This window comes from Dipodomys spectabilis, unplaced genomic scaffold, assembly GCF_019054845.1.
Source record: "Dipodomys spectabilis isolate Male_0828 unplaced genomic scaffold, ASM1905484v1 ptg000121l, whole genome shotgun sequence".
Classification (NCBI taxonomy): Eukaryota; Metazoa; Chordata; class Mammalia; order Rodentia; family Heteromyidae; genus Dipodomys; species Dipodomys spectabilis.
This window is the reverse complement of record NW_024870798.1, coordinates 3,404,559-3,426,797: the sequence shown is the minus strand read 5'-3', so window position 1 is coordinate 3,426,797 and position 22,239 is coordinate 3,404,559. Positions and strand designations below refer to the sequence as shown.

At 33.9% G+C, this 22,239-nt stretch overlaps 1 non-coding gene across 1 annotated transcript; it reads left to right on the top strand.

Moving 5' to 3' along the window:
* The first annotated feature begins 6,167 nt into the window (after nt 1-6,167).
* LOC122115563 lies at nt 6,168-6,273 on the top strand. The gene has a single exon (XR_006148789.1). It is a non-coding gene; the product is annotated as a U6 spliceosomal RNA (small nuclear RNA).
* Nucleotides 6,274-22,239: the final 15,966 nt, after the last annotated feature.

Sequence of the window (22,239 nt, the reverse complement as noted above, 5' to 3'; positions counted from 1 at the left end):
ATGTGTGTGTGTGTGTGTGTGTGTGTGTGTGTGTTACATATTCTTGATTCATTTCTTTCTTGAGGGCTATCTGGGCTGATTCAGTAAGCATGGTTGTACTGAAACCTTTACTATATCCTGGTTTGTAATCTTTCTGGTAAATGCCCAGGAGTAGAGTTGCTGGATCATATGGAAGTGGTTAGTAAAAGAGGGGTGAAGTTAGAAATGGTAGAAGAATGAACAGGTAAAAGGTGGAGAAATGCAGAGGAATCCCGTAAATATCTTACAAAATTAAGCAGAGTGAAGGAAGAGGTGCATAGGGGAGGGATGGATGAGAATGTTGAAGTGTTGGCATTGACCAAGGTATATTGTACGCATAAACTGCATTGATTAATGAGAACTCCTTTGCTACTTAAACTAATAATTAAAAAATCATGTCCCTAAAATGTTATGCAATTAGAAGCAAAACATGAGAATCTCCTCAGATCATCTCTAGGGTCTATAAATCTTTTTTTATTTAGGATAAGTTTTAGAACAACACTAATGATACATATCATCTGAAGAAAATTTAATGATTTCCAGCTATTTAAAATAATCATTTTTGGAGATATGATTCCAGTGGCAGTGCTACCTAGTGAGCAAAGCGGTCAGATATTGAATTTATATCTGGATCCCCACCAAAAGTAAAAACAATCAGTAAGTCAGGCATTTTCCTGAGCTCTGGTAGCTCATGCCTTTAATCCTACCTTTAATCAGAAGGCAGAGATCTGGGTATCTCAGTTCAATGTCAGCTCGGATAGGAATGTCTGTGAGACTCTCATCTCCAATTCACTGCCAAAGAAAGCTGGAAGTGGACTCGTGGCTCAAGTGTAGAATGTTAGCCTAGAGCAAAAAGCTCAGGGACAGAACCCAAGCCTTGGATTCAAGCCTTAGAATAGTGCATATACATACACAAAGGAAGTAAGTCATTCAAGTTCTCAACCTTCCATGGCCCTAATCCTAACTCGGATCCTGGTCAGAACCTTAAGAGTAACCTTAATGTTAATAGTAATCCAATCATAAAATTAATGGAAAATACTCAAGTTTAGACACATCCTAACAGATGCTCATTGTCTTTGAAATGATTTGCAGTTTGCTCCAAATCTTATAGATTCCCTGACTTGGACTCTGAAATAGTTCCCTATTATGAATCATTAGTCTCAAATCTCCATATCATGAAAACTACCATAGTTTCCACTGATCTTAACTTTTACTGAACTCCTAGATCTCCAAAAAGAAGTTGCAGATTTACTTAAAATCTACTCTAGTTCCTAACCCTAACTATATATCTAAACTTTACTAGAAACCTAACTCTAAATTTAACCCTATTGAACTCTGTATAGGAAACAGGAAAACTCTGTAGTTTTTGTTGAATTTCAAACTTATTTTACTTGAAAGTGTTAGGAGAAAACTGTTTTCCCTTAAAGCTTACCCTGTCCTAAGCCTAAGTTTAACCTGAACTAGAAATGTAACCATAACCATAGACCTAAAAAGCCTTTGGATTCTAAAAGCCATACAAAGACATTAGTTTTTACTCATTCCAACTTTGATTCAACTCATCTCCAAAAAAATTGTTCATAGTTTTACTCAATATCTTGCCATTTTTCTAACCCTAAACCTAACTGGAATATTGAGACTAACCCTCACACTAATCATACTAATAATAATCACACTAATCATACTAATCATTATATTGAGACTAACCCTCATACTAATCCGAATATTGTCAGCATTTTCCTATTTCACATTCATCCTAATTCTAACTCGATTTGTTATTCAAATATTTAGTATCAGTTTGACCCTAAATTTTCCCTTTCCCTAACTCTAAAACTAACTCCAGCTGGAACTGAAACCTAACTTTCATCCTAATGATAGTCCAATTCTAATGTTTAAGAAAAATACTCTCGTTCTTGTTCATTCTAATGAACACTCCAGTTTGCACTCTGGAAATGGGTTTCAGTTTTACCTAATTCCCACAATTTTCTGACTCTACCTCTGAAGTTATCTTGTTCCCTAACATGAACCATTATATTATTTGTCCTCCAGTTCTCTTATCAGGAAAAATACTGTAGTTTCCATCCATTGATACTACCTTTTCCTGGACCTCTGTACCCTAAATCAATTTCAGATTACTTACCATCTAGTCCATTACTTAACATTAACTCTCAACCTAAACCTGGCTGGAAAACTCTCATTAATCATTGCAAGAATGATCACTGGGAAATAAATATAATGATAATGCTCTAGTTACTATTCATTATCACATTTTTCCCTTTACTTGTTAGTGAAAACTGAATTTTATACTAAAAGTTTTCCTATTTATAAAACTAATAATAATCAGAACAAAATACTGACCCTAATCTTAATCCAAATTATATGTCAATACTAACACAAACACAAGTACACTAGTTTTCACTCATCCTAACTTGATTCAAATAAGCCTTCAAAAATAGGTTTCAATTTTTTTGGGGGGGAGGGTCCAGTTGTGGGGCCTGGACTCTGGGCCTGGGCCCTGTCCCTCAGCTCTTTAGCTCAAAGATAGCGCTCTACCACTTGAGCCACAGCGCCACTTCTGGCTTTTTTCTTTTTGCTTATGTGGTGCTGAGGAATCAAACACAGGGCCTTATTACATGCAAGCAAGCGCTCTACCACTGAGCCACCTTCCCATCCCAGGTTTCAATTTTTTTTCCTTTGCTATGTCCTTTGCAAAGCAGAAGCTCTGCAATTTAATACAATCCCATTTGTCCAAACTTTCTTTGATTTCTTGTGCTTGTGGGTCTCTATTAAGAAAATTTCAGCCTCTGCACAGGAGACCTTGGGTATGTCCTACTCCAATCTGTAATGTTTTCAGTGTGTCTGCTTTGACTCCGAGGTCTTTGATACAGGATGATATATAAGGATATAGTTTTAGTTTTCTATGAGTGATTAACCAATTTTGCCAGCATTTTTACTGAAGAAGCTCAGTAGTGTACAGAGAGGTTACAGTTACATAAGTAAGGTAATGAGTGCATATCTTATTGAGCATTGTTGCCACCTCCTTTGTTTTTCCCCTACTATTCCTTACCTTCAACCATCCCCAACAACTCCCTCTAATAGTATCTTGCAAATCTCATTGCTACAATGGGTCAACCTGTATCTTTTCCTTGCATGTTAAATGAAGAAATGCTGGCTTGTTTCATGCTGATTCTACTTGTGTAGACTTAAAAACACTTTCAAAGACCAAAAGCATATAAAAGAAATGCACTCCATTTTTGTCAGTTGGTATAATTGTGTTCTACACATTTATTGACAGGTTACAAATTATTCTCAAATTTTAATACATAAAAAACTTTCTTTTTTTCTCATTTTCGTTGCCAGGACATCAGCACGACCTCAGTCAGAATTGCTCACTTTAAACTTTTCATATGGGTTGGTTAAATTTTGACCTGCACTCCGGTCTTCTGGGGAGTCACTCATCTGCTTAGGAATTGATGCTCACTGTTGGAAAAGAGCCCAAGGACGGATGCCATTTAAAGCCTTATAACTTTATCCTTAACAAGGATATTGTCCTGCTACTTTGGCTGTTGAGAGTGTCTACAAGAGCAAGCATTCCATGGGGAGCAGGGAGACACCATATGACCTATACGTATTGAGATTTCCGAGTTACTTGCTATCACTTGTCCTGCATTTTTCAAGTCCAATCTCTCTAAACGTACCAGTTGGAAGAGATAAGAGGAGTGGTAAAAGAACTCTTAGAGACGAATACATCTTCAACACATTTGTTTCCAAGCATTCTGTCTAAGGCATATTCAACAACTAGTGAAACCTGTGTTGGCTATATCTATGTGTCTTTTTCCATTTGTGCATGTGTACATGTGTGTACGTATGTGTGCATTTGTGTGTATAGTAACATTCATGTGTATATATATGGGCCAATATTCATATATATGCATATATAAATAAAAATACATATATATATATGTATATATATATGTATATATATATATATATATATATATATCAGGTGTTCAGTGATTTAATCTAGAGTTCCCAGCACATTGTCCTTATCAAAAAGTGTACATGATAAACTGCTCTAAGCATCTGTGTTATATGAGGGGTATCCTTTGTACACACTTCCCCCATTAACTTGTTTTTCATCACTGTGAACAACTTCAGCCTACTTTCCCATAGGATAGCTTTGTTTTTGTTACTTACTGATAATAAAAGAAAAAGGTTGTTTGTAAATGAAAAAGAACTTTTAGGTCCAAGGCTAAAAGTATATTATCAGTCCCAATGATTCGTATGAGATAAAATTTATAATAGCACTAAAAGTGAAAAGGAATTCCTAGATCTGTTGTTTTGCCATTTAGAATGGCAAAGAATAATTTCACGTCACTGTTATAACTCTTAAAAATGCAAGGGTAACTGATGGTCCCTATCATGTTCCCACAAAACCAGTGGATCCTGAAGGATAATAGTAGACCAGCAGAAATTCTAAGTAGCAGACATGGAGCATGAAAGAGAAAGAGCAGAAATGAAGAGAGTGAAAGAGAGAGAAAAATATCATAATATTAAAGTGCATAACAGATAAACAAGAGGTGTATGAGGATATTCATACTGCTATTTTGAGACTCTACATGTACATTTGAAGGTATTTGATGTATGATAACGCATCAATATAAAATATGAAGTGATTTTGATAATAAATAAAAATGGCTCAGAAGAAATTATAAATGCAAAAACAGTCTTCACAGAAGCAAACTATCAGAAATATTTCTTGACTTTGAAAAGGATAAATTGGCTGTAGTTAGTATAAATTTAGAAGTATGACAATTCACAAAAATATAAAAATGTGTTCACATATTTCATTATATAACCCAAAGCAGAAAGCAAATATTGTTCAGATGATTTTTTAAATCACAGTTTCTCAGGAGCTGGGAAGGTGGCTCAGTGGTAGAGTGCTTGCCTTGCATGCATGAGGTCCTGGATTTCATTCCTCAGCACGACATAAGCAGAAAAAGATGAAAGTGCTGCTGTGGATCAAGTGATAGCGCTAGCCTTGAGCTGAAGAGCTGAGGGACACTACCCAAGACCCAGAGTTCAAGCCCCACAACCAACAAAACCAAAGCAAAAAACAAAACAAAACAAAACACAGTTTCTCAATTTTGTGGCCTCAACACTGTAATACCACTACTTTAGCCTAGGGTTAAGATTTTAGGTGTGGACATTTATCAACACTCCTGATTCAGACTCTACTTGATATAATTTTTAATCAATATTTTGTTTTTAGTTTTGCTATTTGTAAATTCACATGCACCTATGAAAAATGGAGTGGCCATCCCAATAATATTTTCAAAGTACCTCTTAATCACGACTCACAAAAAGTTGTATTATATTATGACAAGGAAAAAATGCTATAAATAAAGAAAACAATAATTATATATTAATGATTACTAAAATAAAAAACAAAACAATTACCAGGGTTTTCAGTATTTGAAAAGTACATAGTAGATTTTACTATTTTCTCATATTCCTGTACATTTGAAACTGGATAAAGCTATGAGTAGCCTTTAAATTTACCCACTAAGATTACTCTTTTTAGATAATCTCATCATGTGTATGTGGCTTTTATCATTATTTGTTCATCACTAACATATAACTTAAGAGAGCCCTAAAGATTTATCAGAAACTGTGTACTTAAATTCTTAACTCTTCACTCTGCTTCTTTACACAGTCTTTGCAACTTCTCATTAGCAAAGTTTCTATAAACTCTGAAATATACATACTTAGTAGTACATGCTACCGGAAATATTATATACTTTATCGAAAAAATTTATGACCTACCAGTCTTAATTTTGCATATATAAGCAAATCCCAAAATGAAACATATTTAAATCATTAAAACTTTTAACAAACCTTAACATTTGCTGCAATGATCATTATGACAGGTGCCTTGTGTAGAATAATTGAATTCCTCCTCCTACACATCTCATGAACAACAAATATCTGGAATTATTTTGTATTTGTCATGTCAATATTGACTTTATTCTTAAATGTGTGCTTATGTAAGAAATACATGGTTGCAAAATTTCACAATTTTTTGAACTTACTTTTTGTTGAATTGTCTAGTTTAAGACAATCAATTACAATTTATATATAAAAAATGTTCTGTGCTCAATTTGTCTGCACATACACTAAAATTGGAACATACAGAGAAGATTAGCATGGTCCCTGCACAAGGATGACACGCAAATTAATGAATCGTTCCATATTTTTACACCAACAGATGCTGGATGGGATGTGGCCAGAAGGGAAGCCTACCGCACTCTTGGTGGGAGTGTAAACTTGTTCATACATTTTGGAAAGCGGTTTGGAGCTTCCTCAAAAGACTCCACATAGAGCTCCCCTATTACACAGCAATCCCACTTTTGGGAATTCACCCAAATGATCACAAATAAGTCCGTGCTAAAACTACCACCACAACAACGTTTATTGTAGCATTATTTGCCATAGCTAAGATACGGAACCAACCCCGATGCCCCTCAGTAGAAGAATGGATCAAGAAAACGTTCTGTGTGTGTGTGTGTGTGTGTGTGAATGTACACTTACACAACCACTTTGGAAAGCAATCTGGTGAGTCCTCAGAAAGCTAATTATTGACCTTCCTTATGGCTCACTCATACCACTTCTAGGCATCTATTCTGAACAACAGGTACCAATATTCAAGGATACATGCACCTCCATGTTTATTGCAACACTATTCACAATATACAGGATATGAAAACAACCCATATGTCCCACCAGAGATGAATAGATCCAAAAACTGTGGTAACTATACACAACGGAATATGTTCCAGCCATTAGAAAGACAAAATAATGGCATTAGCAGGGAAATCAATCAAGCTACAGGAAATCATGTTGAGCGAGGTAAGACAAAAGCAAAGAGACAAACAGCACATGGTCTCCACGGTAAGTGGATGTTAAATCCAAAATGTAAGGTGATACAACAAAATTAACAACACTTAAGAAACCAAGGACTTCCACTCATCTGGTCGAATCACTACTAAATATCCTCATTCTGCTGATCATATTTGCACACTGAAGGGAAACCAGGAAGACGACACAGAACTAGAGGGAATCAGGGAAATACATACAACAGTGGGATCCATCAGCTGCACTGGACATTGACCAAAATGAACTAAGCAACTCAATGTCACTGAAGGGAAGGAGGGAACAAGTGGGAAAGAGGGAACAGCAGACACTACACAAAACAAAAGAAATATACATATTTCAAAACAAAAAACTATACATATGGAGGAAATAACTCTATTGCAAAGCTCATAGAACTCATAAGTATTGTAAACCATGATAGACAATTTGCTCCATCAAAGTTAGAATGTGTTTGTGACTTTAACTAAGCATCACTATCCCACAATATTGTGAAATATGGGAAATTATGTAATCATTTAATCACAATAAAAACATTTGAAAAAATGATGAAGGTGGAAAACTAAGTTGCTCTAAAAAACAAAAAAGGAAAATGTTCTGTGTGTATATGTGTGTACACACACACATATACTATATATATACATATATATGTGTATATATATTAATTCTATGCCTCCATCAGAAAGAATGACATCGCCCAATTTTTAGGAAATGGAAAGACTTGGAAAAAAATTATATTAACTGATGTAAGCCAAGTCCAAAGAAACATAGGTCCCATGCTATCCCTTATTTACAATGACTAGTATATGTCTGGGATAAGCAGAAAAGTTGAAAAGCTATGTGTATATGACTACATAAGTAGATGTTAAGCTAAATGACCCCCAAGATAGAGACACAAGTGGTTTTTTCTTTCTTGCTGTTGTTTCTCACATATTTATAATGTGCAACGTGATTTCTTTTTTTTTTTTTTATGTGTTCCTTCCCAACAATATAACCCCTGTTTTCACTTTACTTGATGTTGGTGCACCTGCATCTTGTATATACACTTCTCTAATTTGGGGAAAGAAAGGGACAAAACGGCATGCTTAAATAGGAATACAGTTTGACCCATTGTATAACAATAGATGCACAAGACAATATTTTGAAGAATGAATTTTACAATTTAGGCTGGGGACATTGGGTGGGGCTTGGAGGTGTGAGGAGTGTACTTGTGGAGGTGGAAGGGAAGGAATGGTGGGGGAAAAACAAAGGAGGAGGTAACAATGCTTGATAGGAAATGTACTTATTACTTTGCTCATGTAACTATAACCATTCTGTACAGTATTTTTACAACAAAAAATGTATAAAAATGTTTTGAGATGGAAGAGTTTATTTTGCCTATTTTACCCAAATAATATTGTTAACAAATAAATTAATGCAAAACACTGATATGAAGATATTTTGAAAAAGTGAGTGTGTGTGCATTCCTGCGTGTTGGCATGCTCAGAGTTTGAAATCAGGGCTTCAAGGTCTCGCTATGTCTTTCTCTCTAGATTGGTGAGCTACTATATGAGCTACATCTCCATTCCTGGCCCTTTGTTAGTTCATTAAAATTTTTGAAAAATAATCTCATGAATTTATTTTGCCCTGATTGTCTTCCAAATGTTATCCACAGATCTCAGGCCCCTGAGTAGGTATCCCGAGTAGTTAGGATTACAGGTGTGACAAACCAGCACAAGGCTTTCAGAATAATTTTGAAAGTAGAAGAAAATTTACTTCACAGTGGCCTGTTTTATCATTTCCTAGTTTTAAAGCATTTTGGAGTGATTATATGTGAATTTTTTCATTCTTGAATTCTTAAAATACAGTAAGTGATGATATTTAAAAGATTTAGTACTTTTTAAAAACGATACGGGAACTTTAAATAAAAAATAAAATAAAATATATGAGAGCAGCGATACAGGAGATGCGACTGGGGGAAATACTGTAGTATCGTAGAGTAGAAGAGCTGTGGAAAGGAGTAATTTTACATTAACATAGCAAGTAATAAACTAGCATACAGCTTTTCAGCCTCATGTCATTAAAAATTTAAACAAAATGCATAATCAGCAAACCAATAGAGATAAAATAGAAAACTAAACAATTAAGATGAAGAGATGACTTGGACCAAGAATAACAAATGACACAATTAGGAAACAAATAACAAGCTGCTGGGCTAGGAAGGTGACTCAGTGGTAGAGTGCTTGCCGTGCATGCCTGCGGCCCTGGGTTTGATTCCTCAGCACCACATAAGCCAAAAAAAAAACAAGCTGGAAGTGGTGCTGTGTCTCAAGTTGTACAGCGCTAGCCTTGAGCTGAAATGCTGAGGCAGAGCGCCCAGGCCCAGAGTTCAGGCCCCACGATCGGACCCAAAAAATAAAATAAAAAAAAAAACAAGCTAATAAGTTTAAAAATGATCACCCTTAATTCTATTGAGTTGTTTAGATCACAATTTGTTAGAAGTATAATTCAAATCAGAGTTTAATAGTATATCATTTTAATAATAGTTACTTATTGATTTCTTAATATTGAATGTTTAATATATAATTTTAATTTCAGCAGCTATAGAAAAGAAGAAAGTGAAAATAATTTTAATAATATATTTATGAATTGTAAAATTGAGAAGCATTAGAGTTTAAACAAATAACATATCATTATTGCTTCATTTCTGTAATTTAATGTAATAATTCAAAGTGTATTCTACACTTAGCACTCATCTTAACATCAAGTAATAAATTATTGCACATGACTCTTGGTATTAGTTGGAAGGGTTCATCACTGTGGTAAAATTCACACCACATAGTACACGAGGGTATGACCCCTCTCATATAGCTTAAATTGTGGAAATTTGATTTCTACATGCATGTTAAATTCTTGTCTAGGTGACATCTATAAAATTATTTACAATTATATATACGGGGACTGTTTCAGATGATTCTTGAAAGTCATATTCATTAATTAAATTTTTATTATTTCATACCAAATAAATATTTACAGAGAGACTGAATTTTTGTGTAGATGATCGTGTATGTGTGCCAGATTATATGTATTAAGGCTTATTTTGTATTCCTGACATTGTTTCTAGAGTTGGATTTATTTGTCCATTATGGGTTAAGTGTATTATATTGGATCTAGGAAAGTAAACTGAATGTTTATTCCATTAATCCTTTGTCTAATCCCAATATAAATTATCCATGCGTTTAAAGTAATGAAAATAACAATAGATAAAAGCAAGATAAATCAGTCTGTAGTAGACAAATATTTACACCATTGAGAGTTGGTCCTCTTTTACACTACAGAATATTCTTGGGAATATGTGCTCCAGGCTGACCACAACTGAAGTTTATTACGGTTTGATCTATCATAAGAGAAGGAAGGAAATGTAACCTTCCTTCCAAATATCTGATCCCAGGAATGTGCTCTGCTTTGTGGTGCATACTTGGAAATGAACATTTTTCACAGTCAACCTTGAAAAGCCATCTAGATAGATGACTTCTGTAAGTGGTTATAAAGCATTATTGATGGCTTTGCAAGGATGCCTGATTGCCTCATTTTGAGACAATTAACAGGAATTTAGTCAATTGTTCTTTGTATCTTTAGGAGAAAAACCCATTGACTCTAGGCCAGGGGATCACAGGGGCCCAGAGAAACTACTACCTTGAATAGTAATCCTAGACATCTAAAACAAAACACACACACACATACACTCCAGTAAGCACAGCCAGGCAGGGTTGCTATCATAGCCTACATGAAGTCAGGCAAAAAACAGAAGCTGAGAATCATTTAGCTGATATATTTTAAATATATATATATTTAACTAATATATTTTTTATAAGGCAGACTCAAATGAGACTCCAGAGAAAGGACAGAAAGACTGACCAGGGAGACTAAAATTGGTCACACAAAGATTGGAATGTAGAATTCCTTGTAGAACAAATAAATCATAGAACGCTTGTGCATGTAAGAACAAGAAAGAAGACCAAATTCCAGAAAGGCACATTTTCTTAGAAGTCAGCTTAATCAATTATCAGTGCAAATCTTTGAACTCTTAAATATTTGACCACATGTGGGAGAAGGTTGAAAAGAAAGAAAATTTCATCACTCTATTAGGAAGTCCAATATCACATTAGGAAGTAATCAAGCACAGATTTGTGATAAAAAGAGAAAACAATTATTCAAAATGAGGGTTTCATTTCTTTTGATGTAAAAGTTCTTAAATTAGCTGCTAGCAAATACCGTACAATTGATCCAGTCCCCCAGCTGAGTTAATATTGATTGCAGTATTACCACATGAAGGAAAAGAGAAAATTTACAAATGTTTGATGAAATGAGGTGAAGGTGATGTGTTCTAATAGTAATATCTGAGGTTTAGACACAGGTGAAGAGGTGGATTTTCTTTTCTAAAAATCGTGCCAGTGAATCACAGCTGTAATCCTAGCTACTCAGGAAGCTGAGATCTGAGGACTACAGTTCAAAGACAGCCTGGGCAAGAAAGACTATTATTTCCATTTAACCATCAGAAAACCAGAAGTGGCACTGTCGCTCAAGTGGTAGAGCACCCACCTTGAGTTGAAGAGTTCAGGGACAGTGCCCAAGTCCAGACTTCAAGCCCCTCGAACAGCAACAAGAAAAAATATCCTTTTCATGGACTACGTACATCTCTTCCTAACATTCAACAAAGGAGCCATTTTATCACCCACTACATTTGAGTCCTAATCTAGCTACTGCATATATATTGATTTGGTATCTTATATAAAACGGTTCATATTTGCGGAAACAAATACCAGCAGTGGTAATTTTTTTCCAGTCCTTGAACTATGGGCCTGAGCCCTGATCATGTATATACTGGTAGCTTTCATGTGAGCTTGTTTGTTATTTATTGTATTACTGCCCATAAGGGGAATTACTGGGTCTTAAGGGAGATCTACATTTACTCTTTTCAGAAAACTCCGTACTGCATTCCACAGTGGTTGAACATGTTTAATTTCCCATCAACAGTGCAATCGAGTTCCCAATTGGCTACATCCATGCCAGCGTTTGCTATTGTTAGTTTTCTTAGTAATGGCCATTATAATGGACGAGGTAGAATCTGTCTTGTTTACTTATAGATTTGTATGCATCTTCTAGCTACAATAAATGAATGAATCCATGAAAACTATATTGCTCTGAGTCTGCATTCCTTTCTCTTTTCTCTTAATATAATTTTCCCAAACCTTTCATTTTCCTTACCACTGGTGAAAAGTCATCTTTCTGATGGGTGAATATAATTCCATTGTGTGTGTGTGTGTGTGTGTGTGTGTGTGAGTGTTTGTGTGTGTAAGATGACTATAGGCCCATGAATTCATTTCTAAGCTTTCTGTTTCATCTGTAATTTTGTAATTCCATATTATAGTTGCATTGCTTTCTCTTCTACATTGAAGAATATTGTTGGGATTTTGATGAGTATTGCCTTGCCCATTGTTTAGGGGAAGTATTGCAGTTTTCAAAATGTTAATTCTTCCAACTAGGAACATTGAAAGACTTTCTATTTCCTTGAATCTCATTCAATTTCCCTTTTTATATTTTTAAAGTTTTCACATATAGGTCCTTCACGATTTTAGTTAATTAATTCCTAGTTTTGTTGTTGTTGTTTTGTTTTGTTTAGATTTGATTTGATTTTGAGGCTAGTATATGAGGTCGTTTTTTGGATTTCAGCGTGGATTTTCCCATTGTTGGTAACAGAAAAACTACTGATTCTTGTGGTTTTTATATCCTGCTACATTGAAGGTTAGCATCACATTTATTAACTTGAGGGAGGAATCCATAGGGTCCTTTAAATACAGGGTCATTTCATCTGTAAAAAGGGATATTTTTACTTCTTCCCTATTTGGATCTGCTTTATGTTTTTCTCTTGTCTATTGCTCTTGCAAGAAAGTCCACTACCATATTGAAGAGTAGTAGAGAGTGAACATCCTTTTCTAATTCTTCATGTTAATGACTTCATGCTTCCACACTTAGCTAAATGCTTATTATCTCTATCATATACATACTCAGTTTAATATTGAGGAATGTTCCATGCATTCCTCGGTTCTCAGACCTTTTAATCATAAAGGGGTATTGGAGCTTGTTAAAAGCTATTTCTACACCCTATTGACGATCATTTGTTTTTTGTCCCTGCTTCTGCTGATGGTTTGTATTATGTTTATTGACAAGAATATTGAATCAAATCGTATCCAAGATGAATCCTATTTGATCATACCATATGATTTTTTTTGTTATTTGGTGAAACTGGTTAGTGAGAATTTTATTAAGAAGTTCTGCATTAATGCTTATCAAAGAGTTTGGTTCATAGTTCTCTTTCTTGGTTGAATCCCTATGTGATTTGGGGAGGAGTCTAATTCTAGTTTCATAGAACGTGTTTGATAATGTGTCTCTCATAGATACTAGATGGATGCATCTTGGTTTTTGATACTACTATCTAATCTATGTCTTCTATTTGGAAATTTAAGTCTATTGATATTGAGCGTTAAGACAGAAATATCTGAAATAAGTCCTGATATGTTATACACCTGTTATTAGGAGCTGTGCCTCATCTACTCTTAACATATTTACTTTGTTCTCTGGTAGGGAGCATTTTATATAAATAGTTGCTCTTCTTCTTGATCTTCTCTATTTAGTATATATTTGATTATATTCTATTCTGATAATTTGGTGGACATAGGTTGTTTCAAGTTTTCTTTGTCATGAAATATGTTTATATATCCTTTAAATGTAAAGGAGAGTTGGCTTGGGACTGTATTCATGGTTGGTAGTTGTTTATCTTTAATGTTTGTCATATATAATGCCAGGCTTTCCTTTTTACCATATCAGCTAAGAAAGCTGTTTCTTATTCTGACTGTATATCCTTTATAAATAATCAATCTTTTCTCTATGGCATCTTTAAGAATCCTTTCCTTGATCTTTAATAATCCTCTAATGGATTATGATGTCATGGTGGATTGTTCAGTTCTAAAATTCTGATTGGTTTCTAAAGGCTTCTCTTCTCTGAATGAGCCTTTCTCTTTGGATGTTTGGCATGTTCTCTGCTAGAATTCTGTAATATGCTTCCCATCCATTTAGTTTCTTGCTCTTCTCCTTCCTGATACCTATCTCCCTGAAATTTGATCTTCTAACTGAGTCTTGAAGTTCTGGCAAGATCATTTCTTATTTCTTGGATTTGTTCTAAATGATTATTTCCTCTTTTCTATTAGATCTATTCTGTCTTTGACCCTGAGATTATCTTCTATCTCATCTATTTGCTGTGGAGACTTTCTACTCTGTTTTTGATTTCCCTGTCTTCTAATTGGTCATTTTTAGGGGTTCTGTCTCCTTATTAAAGCTTTGTTTTAGGTCTTGTATGGACTTTCTGTACATTTTTTCTTTGGTTGGGGGAGATGTAAGGGTTGTTTTATTAGCTGTGTCTTCTCTCATATCTTTTAACTAGGCATCCATTTTTTCTTGGACTCCCTTGCCTTCTCAGAATTTATTTATTTTTCTGTTTGAAGTCTCCAGGAATTATTTTCCTAATGACTGGTTGGTCTCATCTTGTTCACAAATTTCCTTGTAGATGTTTTCTATCTTTCCATTAATCACATTTTTCAGCAGTATCTGTAATACATTTGATAACTATCTTCTAGGTCCTTGATTGTCTGTTCTAATGCCTGGTTAATTACTGTGTGAATTATACTACTTTGTCATCACTTTTCTTGTATTTTTCTGATTTGTTCTGTCCATTTGGAGGCTTTCTTTTGGGGGAGCTATGATATTAATATGTGACTCTCTATGTTCTTGGTTGATTTCCAGGGTCTTGGTTTGGTTTCCTGTTGTGATTTGTTTTTCTGGAATTGCATTTTTGTCGAGTCCATTAAGTGTAGGAATAGAAATCAGTTGTGGTGAGATGTTGTGATGTTAATATTTGTGGTTCCAGTGACCATTTGGACTGTCCAGTGGTATGGTGAATTGTCTATGTGTATGGATGTGGCTTTCTCTGATGTACACTTCTGTTCCTGCTTTTTTCCATGTTGCCCTTTTATTTCCACATTGCACATGTGCTTTTGAATGTGTTGCCCAGTGTATTCCTGGCTGGCACCTTTTCATAGATTTCTGTTTTCTTGTGAAGACGGTATGAAATCTTCTCATGAATTGTATGTCTATAATTATGTCTATATTTATAGCTACATAGCTATAATTATAGCTGATTTGATGTGACCCTCTAGACCTAGAGTACCTGCTAGGACTCTAAATCTCTGTTTCATTAGTGATTACTATGATAATTTTCTGTGGTTATTCTGTCATTGTTTTTCTCTTCCTCAGATTTATTTTTTATATTGTGGATTTTTTCACATAATTTAGGATTTTTGATTGTTGTATCAGGTTATTTTGTTTTCCTGCTTATACTACTTTGAAATAGTGATTTCAGGCTTGTAAGAGGAAACAGAAAGAGACAGAATTGTATGTTATTAAATTGAGAGAAAGAGAAGACATTTAAATCTATTTACTACAAGTAAATTAATATTAAGCAAAGCTAATGAAAATAATTACTTATTTACTCTTCAGAGGATGAGTATAGTACTCTTGGATATCTCAGAGGAAAAGAATTTAGACTCATTACAATTAATGACTTACACTGAAATTACTGGCTAAACGTTCTTCTTCAGAAAGGGAAAAGCTCCATTACTTCCATATTAGTATTATGAAATCATAATAGCTGCATGTTGAATTGTTTTCCCTTTGCTATTTTCAATTCCATTCTTCATCCATTATGTATCTATGGCTTTGAATGACCAATTCCTTAAAATACCTATATTGCTTATATTGTGATGTAAATCTCAGTAATATAAATATTAATTTATCTGTGAGTCTCATCTTGAGCTACATTCATATGAAATTTATGCAGTGTCAAGCAAGAAACCTGACTTTTTTTTACTCTATCCTATGTTTTAATCAATAAATCCATTCTCTTTAGAAATGCGTTCTCAACTTTTAAATTGCTCCAGTAAACATCATGTGTTTCTAGTCCTTTCAATGAAGTAAATATAAAGTTTGGAACATAAAGACAACTCCCATATTATTCCTTTAAAGTAAACCTTTGGGGATTATTTTATATATAAAAATAAATAGTGCAATGCAATGTTTATACATGAATAATATAATGGTTGTCAATTAGACACATGAACTACCATAGCAATTCTCAATTAACATAAAGGCATCAAAATATTGTGTTCATGAATATCACTCATTTTTTAAAAATGACTAGTCAATACAAAATTTATATTATATTTGAAATTTACAAAATGAAAATTACACTGAGATTTTCTGTCAATATCCTGTTTCTAGGAATACATTTATTCAGGAAACAGGGAAACAAAAAATAAGGGTTTGTCACATAGAATGAAAAATGTAGACGCAGACTGTGTTTCCTTAAGATGTTAAGTATCTGCAAATCGTTTGATTTATTCAAAGATACTATACACATGAGAGAATTTTTGATCAGAAGTGATAGGTAAGGAAAGTAACTGGAAAACTGTATGCTTAAGTTGAGCTTTCAATATAGGATGACAAGTTTTCAATAAATGTTCCTATTAATCTGTATCTCTAACACACATACAGCATTCTACATTTTCCCACATACTCCCGTTCTCTTAGCTCAGTTCCTGATCGATATTCTTCTATTTCATGATTTCAATTCCGTCTAAAATAACAAGGTGGGCGTTTTTTTTGTCTCTAGATCCAATACAGTAGTATGAATTCATGGAGTTTGACTTGAATGTCAAGTATGAAGATATTGTATTCAGGGTATTCTTAATTGGCTTGAAACATAGAAAGATACACTGTATACTAAGAACAAGGGACTTGATCTCAGGGAAACATACAGGTCCAGGCAAGATCCTGAAGCAAAGAAAAACAAGGGAGCGCAAACATCAATCAACTATAATTACAAAGGAATGGAACTGATCTCTGATGTGTCTGGGTGGCAGCTCTATGTGTTTGTGTGTGTGTGTGTGTGTGTGTGTGTGTGTGTGTGTCAGTAGAGAGAGAGAAAGAGAGACAGACAGCGAGAGAATTCAGTGTGGCTTCCATATTTACAGTCCATAGAGCATTACTTGTTAGGGAGGAGGTGCTCATATCAGAGCTGTGATACTACTGTCATCACTTTACTACAAAAAAACACTCGCTTAATCTCTAATTAAATAGGGAAAATAAACTAACATCTTACACGATTGTTTTGACAATTGATTAGTATATTGAAGGCGAAAGGGAGGAATTGGAGATCAATATAATCTTTTTCCTCTCTTCTGAATATTACACTGCAATAGATGTGATTTCAGGAGTCTCCTGCCATGTACTTCCAGTTGAATTACTAATATGCTTAATAATATGAAACATGTGATAGAGAAATAGATCAACCAGCAAGCACAAAGAATTTGTGATAAGATTGAGCTTTTGAGCAGGGTTGCCACAACTTTTAGGAATGTAATTCATTCATATGAACTTCAAATTTTGAGGCTTTCCCTGTGTGATTAAATGGGAAGAAAGTACTGTAGAAACAAGAATTCTTGTTCAGCCAAGTAGAAAGTGTTCGTGTTCCCATCCTCACGTTGCAAATTTCCATTCCATATAGACTCTCTTTTAGAATGCTTTCATTTAATATACTTCAGCACCTCATGCTTCCGTGTGGGAGACAAGAAAAAAGAAAATTTTGTTTGTGTATTAAATTATGTAAATTACCATGTACAGGCATGATTTGTATAGTTACTGAAGTTTGTAATAAAAATAATTAGGGCTCATTTCACAATAAAAATATAATTAAAATCACATAATAAGACTAGAAGTCACAGAATTTTGTGCATGAAAACATACATTAGACTAGTTGCAGAATTTCTATTTTGAAATAAACTTTATATTGAAGTATAATGCACTTTACCTAAGGATTGAAACATTTTATTGAAAAATATATTTCCTAGAGATATTTTTGCTTCATTATTTTAGGGATACCGTTGGAACCATTGTAATGATGAGATGTACAAGACGTTATCTCAAAAGACGAACTTTACAACTTTGGCTGGCAAGCATGTGGAAATGGGTAAGGATGGGAAGGGGAAACAAAGGAAGAGAAAACAATGCTTGATAAGAAATGTACTCATTACTCTGCCCATATAATTTTAACCCCATTGTACGAAATTTTCACAATAAAAAAAGTTAAGAATAAAATGATCCCAAAGTAATAATTTTTTTTATTTTCGTATTTCCATGTGATTTACCTGCAATTTAGAAATCTAGATATATAATTTAAGTTAACCAAAAATATTATTGAGTATAAGGGTCTTATACTCTCTACATTCTTCACACTGAGATCATCAAATATGGTGAGTTTGAAATGATTAGTCTCTGTTTGGCCTATGTTAATATTATTTAAAATGTGAGTGAAATGTTTAAAAAGTAGTATTTATTTTAGTTGCTCTGAAGAGACAATAACTGATATGATCAAAGTCTAAAAATGATTAGATTTAAAATTTAGAATTCATGAAATGTTTTTGACCAAACTGGTTACTGGAGCCTTCACAAAAACTTCATGAGATAATTTATATTGATGAAGCAAAAATCCCACACTGGTTACTGGAGCTTTCAGAAAAACCTCATGAGACAATTTATATTGATGAAGCAAAAATCCCAGAGTTTAGACATTTACGAATAGAAAAATCATGTCATTCTGAATATGTAGAGCTACATAACAAACAGAAAATTTAGCTTTGAAATATCTGAATATACTAATACATTTAATTGCAGGGTAAGTACTTGTTCTGAAAGGAGCTAAAATTGCATTTATTTTGAAAAGTAAACCTAAGTATTAATTTGAATAAAAGACAATGTTTAAAATATCACTCATCCAAGAAACAAGATGTACAGTTCATTTTTTTTCATGCTTATAATGTTCTCTAAACTTACAACAAATACTAGATTAGTAAACCTAAACCATTACTTTGTAGGGAAATAGAAAGATTCTTAAAACTCATGACTATAACTTTTTCTCAAACAATTACTAGGTAACTGTTTTATATTTTTTGTCATGGAATCCTATTTGATAAAATTGTATTCATTAAGTTAAATAATAGGCCAATAACAATATAAATTATACATGAACAAAGTTTTGAACAAGTATTTCTTTCACAAGACATATCATGGCTCTCTTCAAGAACACTGGAAGGCTGTGTGTTATTTATTTATTTTTAGTTATTTTATTAATGGTTATTAATTTTCAGAATTGGCAGCTTCGTTACTCTCTTTCCATAATATATTTAAAACATTTGATTATACTCCCTCTATTTCCTTTTTGTTACTCCTTCCTCCAAAGATCATGTTTTTTACATATAAACTCACTTGGAAGATTTAAGCTAAACTGCAACTTAATTCAAGATGTACAGAGGATTAACAGGATGAACAAAAATGAATATTTTTTGTTAACTTCTGAATTGAACTATCATTATTATTATGGTTAGGGTTAGGATACCAGACAGAATTAGAATTAGGTTTAGAGAAATAGCAAATTCAGGTTCTACAGAGGATGACCTATTGCAACAATAATTCTCACAGCACACTGTACTGAAAATGAACTTTAAACCATGGGGAGAGAAGAGTGATGGAGATGGGAGAGGGAAGGAATAGTTGGACAACAACAAAGAAGGGAGTAACAATGGTCAACAAGAAATGTACTCATTACCTTACACATTTAACTGTAATCCCTCTGTCAGCCTCATTAACTACTCAGGAAGCTGATTTCTGAGGACCGCAGTTCAAAGCCAGCCCCAGTAGGAAATTCTGAGAATTTTATCTCCAATTAACTACCTGGAAACCAAAAAGTGGTGCTGTGGCTCAAGTGGTACAAGTGCACACCTTGAGCTAAAGAACTCCGGGATTGTGCCCATGCCCAGAGTTCAAGCTGCACGACCAACAAAAGGAATAAAAAAAGAAATGTGTTAAATGTTAAGTAAAGCTGAACTTTTTTAGGTTCTAGGAATTCAGGAAAATCTGGGATAATGAAAGTACAATGTATTTCATAATATCAGGATTTGAGATCAATGATTATAATGATTCCTCTTATGGAACAAGATAGGTTCAGTGGTAAGAGTGAGAAAATCTGTAGGGTTTAGGAAAAGCTGCAATTTATTTCGAGGATTAGAGTGGAATTTAAGTTAGGATTGCACAAAACGAGCATTTTTCATAAATTTTAGAGTAGGGATACCTTTAGTATTAAGGTTATGGTTAGGATGCCAGCCATGGTTAGGGTTAGAGTGAAGGAGAAAAACAATGAGGGTCAAATTGAAGGTAAATTGTACTACAGGCCTGGTAAGAATTAGAATGAATGTGAACTAGAGTATTGCTATTAATATTAGAATATGCTTGCAATTAGGCTTATATTTATTCTCAAATATTCCAGTTAAGATTAAGTTTAGAGTTAGAGAATGACTAAGATATTGGGAAAAAAATTGAAACCTATGTTGTTTGGAAGGCTTATTTGAATCACGTTAGGATGAATGAAAACTAGTGTTACACTAACTAGTTAGTGTTAGTATAGACATTATTTGGATTAAAATCAGGGTCAGTGTTTTGTTCTGATTATGATTAGTGTTATGAATAGGAAAGTTTTACTATAAAATTGAGTTTTCACTAACAAATAGAAGCAAAAATGTGAGCCTGAATAGTAACTAGAACATTATCATTATATTTATTTCTCAGTGATAATTCTTGTAATGATTAATGAGAGTTTTCCAGCCAGGTTTATGTTGAGAGTTAGCATTAAGTAAAAGACTAGATGATATGTAAATCTGAAATTGTTTTAGGATACAATGGTTCAGGAAAATGTAGGATTAATGAAAACTACAGTATTTTTCCTGGTAAGAGAATTTGAGGACAAGTAATATAATGGTTCATGTTAGAGAAGAAGATAACTTCACAGGTAGAGTCAGGAAATTTGTTGGAAATTAGGGCAAATTGAAACTCATTTCCAGAGTGCAAATTGGAATATTCATTACAATGAATAAAAAATAGAGTATATTTAATATTAATTTTGAGCTATTATTAGGTTGAAAATTAAGTTTCAGTTCCAGCTGGGCTTAGTGTTAGCATCAGGGAAATGGAAAATTTAGGGTCAAACTGAAAATAAATCTTTGAATAACAAGTCAAGATCGAATTAGGATGAATATGAAATAGGAAACTGCTAATAATATTAGGATTAGGGTATGATTAGTGTGAGGGTTAGCCTGAATGTTGTGTTAGAAAAATGGCAAGATATTGGGTAAAACTAGAAAATATTTTAAGAAAGATGAGTTGAAGCCAAAACAGGATGTATAAATTTAATGTACTTTTGTGGCTTTTAGAATCCAAAGGCAATTGGTTCTAGGGTTAGGGTTACTTTTCTAATTTATAAACTAATGAATTAAAGGCACAATTCTTTCATTCTTACAAACCAAGACAGTCAAGGGTTGGGGAAAAAGCAACTTTCTACATGAAAATGTGTCTTAAAATATTTTCCAACCAGGATTAAATAATAGTGAACAGGGTGTCATTTATTAAAATTAGGCAAGTTGATGATAAAACTTTCAAAAATATCAAAACACATAAGATTTGAACTCAGATATGTTATTGGGAAAACAGATACTTGCTCTAGCTGGGAAATTGTGTGTGTGTGTGTGTGTGTGTGTGTGTGTGTGTGTGTGTGTGTGTGTATGCACCCACCACTGGTCTTCTAATGAGGCCTGGGTCCTGTCATCAGCTTATTCTGTGGAAGTATGGCACTAAACCACGTAGCCAAAGGCTTTCTTCTGGCTTTTTAATGGTTATTTTGAGATAAATACCTCATGGATTTTACTTTCTGGACTTAATCTTCTGATCCCCAGTAATCCTTGGGTTAGTGTAATTGTGGGTGCTACCACAAAGTGACAGTTCATTAAACTGGGAGCAATATGGAAGTACTCATGCAAGATATGAAGTAACCAGTTCATTAATGTGGGAGTAACAGGATCACATTTGATTGCCTTCAAACACATTATTTCAGATGAGTTTAACTGAAGCCCAAAGCATAATCCAAACCTATTAGCCACACTGTATGAAGTAGCACATATTCATGGTGTAGAATATATACAATGAATTGAATCCTGAATCAAAAGACTTTGTTGGGTTTGCCTCAAAGAAATAGAGTGTCATTGAAATGAAGTCCAGACTGGAGGCCTGTAGCGAGCAGGAGAGCATCTGCTTAGTGCG